Genomic DNA, 12,208 nt, shown 5'->3' on the forward strand with positions numbered 1-12,208 from the left:
TAAAGCCAGTCAATCAATCAGCTCAGCAACAAGAAAAATTAATGAGAAATTTTTTTTTTTAGACTGTCCTTTGTTCCGTAATTGTAGAAAAAAGCACGGCTATTAATGTGATATTGACAAAAAGCTTATATTTTATAAACAATTACTATAAAAATTTTAAAAGTAAATAAATTTATCCAGAGGAACACAAATGAAAAGTGTTTTAAATACTGCTTGAAATTAATAATCTATAGGATTTTGTGTGGAATGACATACCAGCATCATACCTTAAAATACGAAAACAGCGCAGAACAATCACTACACTGAAACATACACTAAAGTTTCCTTGATCATCTCAATGATAAGGAGATAAGGAAAAGATTGCTTGAAAAATGTGTTAGGAGGGAGCAGCTATCTTTCTATTGAACTTGTAATTGAGCAATAATATAAAAGTGTTATAATGTAGCCAAATTTTCAATTGATGTGTGATTATAATGTCTCTGGTAAGACGGGTTAATAGCATTTTCCTAAGGCATGTATGTTTCAGGTAGACTTGCAACCATTTGCATACCAGAACAATTTGTTTAGAGCTTTAGCAAGTGAGAACACTTTCTTCAGTAAATGTAGTTGCAGCTTTGCATTTTTGACCCTCTCTCTGCACAACGACTTTTGCTTTGCTTCTGGAATCAGAGGTACGAAAGGAGGCTACTCACTGGACCGCAGCAGAACACAACCCATCATCCTCCACAAATGACACTCGCCTATAGCCTGGCTTTAGAAGCCTTAGGTTAGATTTTATCAACAGGATGCTGAGTGTAAAGCTCCTGTTCAACAAAGCATCTTTCTTTTCAAACATGCAAGTAATGCTATTTAGAAGCAGAAGTTCATTGTGTACTATATGCAGACTCAGAGAGACACTAGAGGGCCTTGGGGAACAGAAACAAGAATGCTTTGTACTTTGCAAGACCGAATAGTCAGTACAGTTTTCAAATTGGAATGTAAGTTGAATCTCTTCTTTTTGTGTCCATGTTACTGTGATGATTGGAATTCAAAAAATAGAGAAAGAAAATAAGATCGGAATAGTTCTGGTGCCTTAACTAGCATAGTATTTCAGCATGTCAAAGGACATCTGACCTTCTTGCTCATGATCAAATTCTTAAATGCTGATTTAATTAAAAAAAAAAAAATCACCTTGTGGCCTCTGAATGAACACTACATTGTTCATTCAAAAGCTTTTCTATTAATATTCAGCTTATCATCACTGCATATGACCATTTCATAGATATTAACAAATTACTAAACTTTTTTCAGATCTGAACAAAGTTGTCATATTTCCATCTAAGATTCGCCTAACAGAAGTAGTAAGCCTGACACTCTGAATTAATACCTTGCACATAAACATATCCTCTGTGCATGCTGAATAAATCAAGTGCATCTGGGAAACACCTTACTTTCTGTGATAAATCATGAGCCATAACAACGTACTATACCTTCCACAGGCTTTATGCTTTGCAGCACTTCACATGGTATTTTGCTTATGAGTAATATGTTCAATGCATCCTGGATGCCTCCAGTTTGCCGTGCACTGTACAGCTATTGCCGTTTATGCAGAAATCTCATGATTTCCTTGAATACTTCTGAGCAGAGTTTTCAAGCAAGAAAGGAGACCTTTTGGGGGAAACTCTAGATACAGTTAACTCCAGATGCAGTGTAATGTATCAACAGCCAACATGGATTCACCAAGGGCAAATCATGCCTGACTAACCAAGTGGCCATCTACAACAGGACACACTCATGAGAGCATTTCTTAGACACCTCGGGAAACACGTTACTCTTGCCTAAGTTAAATTAAGGTACACATGTGCAGTTAATGTGAATTCTGCTATTAGAAATTATTCATTCTATTAGAAATTATTCATGGGAATTAATTACTTCTTGTTTCATACAGTACTGGATATGCCCTGTAATCTGAGTTATAACTATTAAAACATGTATTTTGGAAATTGAAATAGCATACTGCTAATTAGCAGTACCAACTATAGTCATACCTTCTTGCAAAGCACTTCTGGGGAGGGAAGGAGAATGAGACTAATGATACAACCATTTATGAACTGCAGTACCCAGGTTTTGTCTTCTGGTTGCTTATTATTCTCTTTATTTATCTAAATGAAATAATGGAAAAAATGGTGTAAATTCAAGAAGTGAAAAGGAGCTAGCAACGGTGTTCAGCTGTGATCAGAAATGGATGAGGCTTGATTAGGCATGCTAGTTTTAAAACATTTCCAGACACAAGTGACTCCCAATATTTATAAATAAACAAACAAACAATCAGGTGCAGTCTTGCAAGTCAGATTGATTCTTCTTACTGAAGCAGCTCATCTCTTGGAGTCTATTCAATGGACTAGTTTGTCACACACAATCCAGAAACTGAGATTTAGATTTTACTTATATGCTTGTATACTTATCATCTTTATTAAACCAATCAGCCTCTGGAACACACCATTTGTACTGCAGATTTACCTTTTATTAGAACAGAGCATCACACAAATTCCAAAATTAAACTAGTAATTCCTGCCGTGTTCAGTACTACAAGGGAAAATTTGAAACTTCCTTTTGAGGAAAAAGTTTCAGAAATAACATTATATAACTGGACCAGCTGGGTTTTGATCAAAACTGGTTTTATCCAAAACTTAAGTTCATTCCTAACACCTCATTTTTTTTCTATATGATAAGTCATTTTGGCATATATACATGTAGCATTTTGTTATTGTATTTTGCATACTTTCAAACTAAAATTGTTTAAAAAGTCCAAAGGCTTCTAAGCACAGACAAAATTGCAACATCAGTCTGAAGCATCCTAGCACCCCCATCCTCATTTGGTTTCACATAAAAATACACAGTTAATAAGTGTGCTTGAGCACTCCAGTTTACAAAGGATAAAATAGAATTAGGTGATTCAGAGGTTGATATGAGATTTAGAGATGCCTGTGATGTTTTTTCCACAGAGATACTGAAACTTGTTTTCTTGGCAGATAAAAGGAGACATTACATACATATACATAGTATAGCATGGAGAAATTGGGATTTTGTTTACTCTAAGCACTTTTGAAAAGACATATACAATCTTACTTCAGCTCATAAACCAATCAACATGAGAAATATTAGCAAGAATGTTTCATTCTCTAATGGCCAGCTACACTATGTCCACTGTTCCATTAGTATCAATTTTTCTAAATAAAACAAAAGTAACAGGCAAGATTTTTAATTTTTTTTCCCTCCCACACCAGCTTCAATGCAAGTAAAACACTGGACAAGTAAAACAATATTAGCTGCTCTTGGACTCAAGATGCGTGATGCAGCATTCTTCCTAGACTGGAGCAGTAAACTGACTGGAAGGAAAACCTCCACACAGTTTGGAGTCAAGACCAAAACACCCTGTGCTTACAACTTAGTCCTCAATTTCCATTCAGACTCTCTTATCATAATAGATCACACAACACAGCCTGTTTTAAATTTTTGCAATCTATTCATGTTGTTCTGATTTCTGCATCAGGATGTTATAGCAGCATTGAAAATCTTGTCTGGTAGAAAAAAATTCTCTTTTTTTAATCAACTCTCAAATTTCTATAGGAGTTACCTAATATCAACAGCATGTATTCTTATAAGCCTAAGTTAGAGATGTACTGTATAACTAAGAATATTCCACATATTCCAGTTTTCTTCACAAGCATAACTTTTTCTTCTATTTGAGCAGTAAGAGGGAGATGGCAATAACTGATCTGCAGTGGAACTAATACACTCTTTCTGTTTTAAAAAAACCCACAACTCTTGGAAAAAAAAAAAATCTGCTATTTCCTCCATTTGACTTGGTATCCTATAGAACTTCTATATCTTTTGTTCATTTTTCCTCTTACCTGAGTTCTCTACCTGGATAATTTAAAGCTGGAAGCTTTCCACTTTTGCCTCTCAACGCTACCAGAATCAGACTTGAAGTTGTCTGGATCTAAAACAATGACTCCAACACCATGTTAATTGGATGTAACATAACCAATCCAACTGTATTTAGAAAGTTATTAAACTGCTTCCTCCGCAATATTAACATATGCACACATAAATTATTTTTTATTTAATGGCCAGCAAAATGAGAAGTTTATAAATCATGTTTATTACACACTTCTGTAGCCTCAAGCTGATGAGGACAAATTAAATTTTACGTTAACCTACTTGAGTAGTTAGCACACAATTAAGATCTTGAAGAATTAGGCTGGTGGTAATAACAATATATGAGAATTTGATCTAAATCTTGGGATTTAACAGTAGTCTGTGAATGAGTTTGTATGCAGTCTATCACTACTGGAAATCAGCTTAATATAATAAAACCATACCAGGAGGAAAAATCAGTGAGGCACTGGAAGAATTAATCATTTTTCCTTTCTTATTTGTTCATGCAGTTTCTCATCTACTGCCATTTCAGTTAGAAACTATCTGCTTTGTTTCACAGAACAAAACAGCAACAAAACAAACAGCCCTACAAATGTTAAGAATACCCTAAACACTCTTGTAGACCGTGAGCACACCTAGACCTAAAGAGACTAAATCTTTGTTATTACAACTGTGATTGGTTTATGATCCAGCATTAAAATATTCAGATGAATTACTAAAGACAGAAATACAGAAATGTTTGTTAGAGAAACTGAACATCTCTTGAATTCAATGTTTCCTCCTTTTTTAAGGTTTCTTTTTAACTGAAGGCAATGATCTTAGAGATTTCACAAGTTAGAATAGTGTATTATAATTCTAAGAAGTAGATGAATAATTGATAATAAAGGTACAAATAAAAATGTTAATTTAAAAATATACATAAGCCTTGATCTTTGATATGCTGCCATTATTCTTTGTTCGTAGGTTAACTCACAAATACAGTATTAAAAAAAAAAGTTAGGCCCTAAATATAACCTTGTTCTGGAATTTTTACTTTCCAACTGCTGCACAATTGTGGGTCTCTGATTGACACATTGATTTATTCCCAGCAAGGGTCCTGTAATTAATGTGACCTTTTGATAAGGTGGGAGATATGGGGTGAGACAAGTGCTCTCATGAGAGCTATTAGCAACTTCTGAGCAATTGCTAATGTTAGAGAGTTATCTTTTTTTAATACAGTTTGGAAGATAATTGACAAACCATGATAATGAGTATGTATAGGGAAGGAAGGAGAGCATAAAAGAGGTGCAAGAACAGTTAATTACTCAAAAAGAGGAATGATTTCACTACTGGATAAACTGTGCATTTTGGGCTGTGGCCTCAGGAATACAATTATTAATTTCAATAAAATGTAACAAAGAAATCATAGGTCTACATGGGCCAGAAAGAAGAAAAAAAAAAAAAGTAAAAAACTTCATCTATCTTAAGAAGCCTTAACTGTGCCTTTACACAGCATAACAGGTGGTTTTATTTCTTCTTGTCAGATGGTATTTGTACCAAGGGATTTTTCTCATTTCCCTTCCCATCTGGTTCTGCATGCAGTGATATAACATAATACCAAGATGACAAAGTTCTACTAATGTTATTTGAAGATTAGTTCTGTAACAGAGTAACTAACCTGTTATTTCATAATCAAGATCCAGTAACCCATTCATGACAAAAAAACCCAGTATTTAAGTTACAATCATTTTTGAAACACAAGGTAAGATTAAGCTGACATATCAATAAACAAAAATTGCATGAAAATCTGTGACTTTGTATTCAAAAGTATTAGGCAGTAAAAAGAAACCTGAATATTTTGGTCTAACACTTCATCATAAAATTTTGTGGGCTGAAGGAACAGCAGAATTTTTCAGCATTTTTCCAACACTAACTTTGACAGCAGTGGTCGGCAGCCAGTAGCAAGTGGCAGCAGATTACACACCAGAAACTTATCTGCAGTAAGATTCTTTTGAGCAGTGGGTCTTTATGGACTTGCATGCAAAGTTTAGCCAAAGTAGCATGCAGTGAGGAAGATGTAATGGCAAATAATATTTGTATCACTAGACAGAAGAAAGTTTGTGATAATTTCAGTACCTGTGAAGAAAGGGTGCTGCTGATGAATTAATAGCTTTTTGGAACTCTGAATTTCTCAAATAATTTAGAACAATAATAATCTATGTCACCTCAGAATCTCTGATTAATAGTTTCATTCTGAAATGATTTGGCAGACCGCACTGTATTTCTGTCAATTTAGAAAATTAAAATTGAAGTCATTCTCATAATTTAAAAGTAGCTGTACAAAACCCACTAGTATTTCTCTATAAGGCATCATTTTACCCTTCTATATTTTAGCTACATGCTTTAGACCTCGTGTGTTTGTTTGTGGCTGCATATGCAGACACACATTTTAACACTTTTTGGTTTTACCTGAATACATTTTAACACAACTGCCATGAGGGAAATAAGGACAGAGATGATGAATGGTAAAAGAGACAGACATAACCATTGTACAATTACTGATTTCCAAAAAAACTCAAACTGAGCCTTTCACATTCTTCTAACAAGAAATTTTAATAATCTTGTTGCTAGCCACCCTCATCACCTCTCTTCCCCCACCCAATCTCCTTTTCTTGATCTCTTATTTAGAGAGAGTGAAGCTGCAGCCATCAATACTAACAGAAACTGGTTGTTACAATTCCAGCCCTCTGAAATAGGTAAGGTATTTAGCAATTGATTATGGAGAAGTCAGCACTGCACCCAGAATACTAAGTTAAAGAAATGTAATAACGTCCAATAATTTGAGGAGAACTGCCAAGAAATATATCAGGGATGTGATCATCTATTTTTATGCAAAATCCTAGACATGATTGAATGTATGTTCCCACACTAGGCAGATTCAAGGGAGCACAACAAAACTCTCTAGCTGCCTGAAAGCAGGCAATTAACATGCGTGTTTCCAAGTAACCTTTTCCACTTTGACCAGAACATGGAAATGGTCATGTGCCGCTCCACATCACTATTCCTTTTAGCTGCTAGTCGGCATTGCACGCTGGAGTGCTGCATCCAACTGCAACACCAAAGATGGGATTAGCACAAACTAAAGTGTCAAGTACGGATGCAAATTTGGCACAGCAGCAGTTCTGCCACACAGGTATGCCCTTTGCAAGCAAATGGGAATGTCGGTCTGTGGCAGGAAAAGAACCTGTGAAACAGAGCCGTGATTCCCTGTGCTTTCTGTGTCCCACCTGTGTTTCTTTCTGCCTCCTCATCAGTAGCTCCTTTCCCTGAGAAGTTTTAGGGAATTTGATTGTAAGGCAAGTGAAATAAAGGTCATCAGTCCTTACTTATCACCACATGCAGGCCTGAAGGTATTCTTTGCCTCGTGTGTTAGTTTTTCAACAGAAAAACAGCACATACTTCCCAGGTGAGCCTGGGAAAAAGGAGAGGGCTGAGGTAAGGTGTTCTTTTCATATTTGTCTTTGTTTCTCACTATGCAACTCCATTTTACATGGCAATAAATTAAATTAATTTTCCCCAGGCCAAATCTTTTTTCCTATGATGGTAATCAGTAAGTAATTTCCCTGTCTTTATCTCGACCCATGAGCTTTTCCATCTTATTTCCCCCACCCCCACCCGCGACTGCTGTTGAGGAGGGAGGGTGAGAGAGCAGTTGGGTGGGCATCTGGCAGCCAGCTAAGGTAAACCCACCACAGGCATTAAGTAAAAACTACATGACAAATGTCCCCAAATGTGTATGAATAGGTGTTTAAACACCAGTATTTTCAGATGCTTTGCTCACTTTTTTTAGCTTGGACACTTAACTACTGCATTAACTCCTTTGTGGAACATTTCTTTGGTGCACAATGCATTAATACAAACATAGTGCCTGGATGTTTCTTTTTCTTCATTTTTCTCTGGGATGAGCATGATGCAGGTAACTCTTCCTTCTCCCAAAATATCCTTAAGTTCCGCTCCCTGCTATGCAAGAGTACTAAGAAACAGGGGATGGTAAATGTCTCTGCTCAGCTCAGCAAGATGATGTAATGTGCACAGCATGCGGTTGGAGCCACAACTGGTGAACCATTAGCATGAGCGTCAGAGACCCTGATGTATGTGCACCAGCTAAAAGTCATCACTCATGGATATTGCAAAGGGTCCAAACCACCAAAATATAAATCAATGCACAACAGCAATAAACACCTGCTTATGTATCACCAGTGGCTACTGAAGTCTTGCATGAAAGAACAAATCACAGAGAAGCTGTATGTTGCAATAGAAACTACTGTGTGTAACCAAGTTGTGGCTGTTTGCAGTCACATGTCCATGCTCTGCATTAACAAAGGCGCTTTTTTTTCCCCTTCTTTAATACATTATATTGCTTTCAAGATGAGCTTTTGCAGGGAAAGTCTGCATCACTTGTTATTTATCATTCTGCATTAAAGATAAGTATGTATTAAATATACACATGCAAGTGTTGTTCTGTCATCCTACAACATGAAATAAACTTGCCAATATGAGACCTACACAAGTGTTGTATCAACAATGTAAAAAAAAAAAAAAAAAGAAAAACAAAAAGGGCAAAGATGGTAAAACAAAGTTTTAAGAGAAATAGTCTAACTGTGTCACTGGTGCTCATTAGTACTGCTGAGAACTGCCACGCCAGCACAGCCATTTTGCTGCCGGCATTCATATGCTGCTGCACTGTGCCATGCTGATGCTTCAGCCCTCTTCGAGCTAGCTGGGGACTGTTTGCGCTGTGCTCTGCTGCACAGTGTAGACATACCCTCAGGGTCCAATGCTGCTTATTCACTTTTCCTAATAAGTGCTAACCCACTAATAACAACTGTTGCAATTGTTACAGAGTAAGCAGTGCACATCCATTCTGCATATGTTTCCTCACAATTTACCCCATGGCATTCTTAACTGTACCAAAATCTAGTCAAAACAGAATAACAGAACATATTGGAAAAGAGGGAAAGCTAAAGAACAGAAAGATTTTAACTTTTTGGTTTTTCTCCTTAACTGTTTTCTTGCAAAATTACATCATATTATATTTGGGCAAGGATTTTCACCAATAAAAATATCGCACTGAATACTGAACAAAATGGAAATACATGACAACAAAACAGAAGGTTAAAAAAACAAAAGAAACCAATCCCTGACCCTTAACTCAATTCATGCTTCTAGAATCTACAGCAATTATATCATCATGCTAACACCATTGTCATTAGTAGTAATCAGAAAACTGCTCTATTTAAAGATCACCAGGCATGAACTACAAATGTATGAAAATAAGAGTCCTAAGGGATTAATGATTTTAGTTCCTAATCTGCAAAACAATTAAAAGGTACTCTCTCTAGCTAAGGGATATTCATCCTTTTCAAAAAAAGACAAGGAAAAATAAAAAGTAACTTCAAAATATTCAGTATCCAGGAACAAACATTAAACATTAAAACTTTTATGGAAAAGACCAAAGATTTCTGTCATGGATGGTGCAATCCAAATGCAAGGAAAGTGGGACACTTGAAGGAGAGATCATTAGCGCTCTGTTCCCACCACCCCCCTCCCAAGCATATCAACAAATCCCTAAAAAGTATACACTTACTCTTAAAAGGCCCTGCACAGCTGAGTTTAGACTCTAAGACTGAGAGAAAAGCATGCAGAGTCAAGAGGAAATAGAAAAATGCCACTTGATAATTGCTTGTCACTTACAAAATACATTCGAATACTAAAGGAATGAGGAATGCATTAGGCCCTAAGAATTGTATGAGACATCACTGAAAGTTTCTTACACATGCCTTTTTCCATTCATAATGAGTAATACATCCATTCCTATGTCTGAAAAGCTAACAGTAGCCTGGTTTATTTTATTATTGTAAAACCAGAAAGGGGAAAAAAGGAGGAGAGACCATAGAAGAAAGTCACAGGTTTTAAAAGTTTAAGATAGCAGGAAAAAAAAGATTTGACAGATTATGATGGGGAGTAGGGGAAACCAACAACAACAAAAAAATGTATAGAATTTAGCTCTACTTACAGTTAAGGGCACCTGAGCAGCCTGTCCCAGGTCTGTGAAACACTGTACAGCACTTCAGAGACTAGAGTATTAGGAACCTTCCTGGGGACAATGCTACCTCACAGCACATAAAGACCTCTAGAAGGAAAATGTAGGATTTGAACGGAGAAGATAGAAAGGGGGAGGATATTTGAATCTTTTGCTTTGTAGGCAGGGAACGTTCAGAGCCTCCTGACATATCCACAGGCATGAGCCTTTCACACCAGCATCAAGAGGAAAATCTTAAACCGTTACTCATTTGCAGCAAAACTTATCCAGGGCTCATTTTGAAGCCTTTTCAAAGTATCTCACTCCAACAGACTTCACATTTCAGACATTAAAGCTCTGCCTTTTCTCCCCCGCCCCTTGCAATCATGTATTTGAAAAGGCTGTCACCACTTAGGTCTATTGCTCTCCCTCCCACCCCTTTCTGCTTGCTCAAATTCTCAAAAACACTCTAACTGCATTTATTCCAAAGAACTTATAAATGCATCACTGAGAAACAAGTGCTGTGATGTCAGGTTGAGCCTGATATCTTGAATAGGGAGGAGAAGATGTCTTAGTGTCTTTCAAAGACATTGGCATCGCTCCTCCCAGATCTGACCACCTCATGGATTGTGGCAGATGGTGCAAAGTCCAAAGTTAAAGTGGTTAATAACACAACATTTACTCTGGAACACAGTCAGTCCCAGGCAAACTCCACTTTCTGAGAACCCCCTTAAACACTCCCCTAACAAGCCTAGAAAGACACTATGACATATTCTCCTTTGTATTCAAGATAACCAACTTCTCCTGCTATCAGTAAGGACTGGGGCTAGAAAGGGGCTTGTTTGCTGTGAAATGGAGCATATATAGGCAGGAAGGCATTCTACTACATAGTGTCCCCAGCAGTCTCTGAGTGATACTTAAGACATTTTTAACAAGCCTTGAGGAAGTATGCTGTATTCAGGAGGCAGGCTTAGTAGGGCAGGCTTAATAAAGTGGCACATATTTAGGAACAGTTAAGGTTATATTAAGAGTATTCCTCTTCATAGGATTCTTATGACCCTGTAATTACATTCTTGCCTCAATGAATTTTAACAAAAATAATTTCTATATTCTATTGCATTCATACATAATACTGTGTTCTAACTCATTAACAAGTACTGTGTTAGCTCTTGGCACAGGCAATCCTTCCAGCTTTAAAAACAGAGGACTATGAAAGAGAACTTGGCTGAAAAGGATCTAGAGGCAGCAGCAGGCTGCAGTCCAAATATTTAGAAATTCTAGGGTCACAGTGATTGTTAAGGAATTAATTTACAACCCAGGACCAGAAAGGCAAACATGTAAAGAAGCTTGGCTTACTTGCATCCACCCATGTGCTGAAGAAGAAACAGTGAAGAATACATGCAGAGACACCAGAGCTAGCTGCTTACCAGCCAGCCAGCTAAAGCCTACCCAGCCTAGCTGCAATGCACGGCACTGTGCCCACATTAATATTGCAACTACTAAGTCTACTGCACCATGTGGACGTGCTGCCTCTGATCTCTGCTGCCTTGAAGATTTCTGCCCATCTTCCACTACATAATATAAATGTTCATCAGTCTAGCTTCCAACCTTGTTATAAACATTCATGTGCTACCTTGGACAAGTCACTGAAACGCACAGTAACAAAAGGATTCAAGACATTGCAGCAGAACAAAGTGCATTTGCTTTCGGCAAACTCTGCCCAGTTCCTGCTGCTTTCTTGTAACCTTCTCTCTGCACCCTCTGGAACTCTGTTCCTCTCTACAATCTCTGAGACTCTATAGGCAATCCAGGGGACTCCTGGACTGCATGAAGGATAACTTCTTAGGCCAGGTAACAGACAGCCCTACCAGAGGCAACGCGTTGCTGGACATGTTCTTCACCAATGTAAGTGAGCCGATCAGCGACGTCAAGACTGGAGGCAGCCTGGGCCACGGTGATGATGCACTAGTGGAGTTCGCAGTCTTGAGGGATATGAGGCAGGTGAAGAGTAAAGTCAGGACCCTGAATTTTAGGAAAGCAAACTTCCAGCTGTTCAAGGAGTTAGTCAATAGGACCCCTGGGAAACTGCCCTCAGGGACAAGGGAGCAGAACAGAGCTAGCAGATCTTTAAGGATGCTTTCCATAGAGTGCAAGAGCTCTCAATCCCCAAGTGTAAGCATCAGGAAAGGAAGGCAATACACTGGCATGGATGAGTCAAGGCCTGCT

The sequence above is a fragment of the Buteo buteo genome, chromosome 20, assembly GCF_964188355.1.
Source record: "Buteo buteo chromosome 20, bButBut1.hap1.1, whole genome shotgun sequence".
Taxonomy (NCBI): domain Eukaryota; kingdom Metazoa; phylum Chordata; class Aves; order Accipitriformes; family Accipitridae; genus Buteo; species Buteo buteo.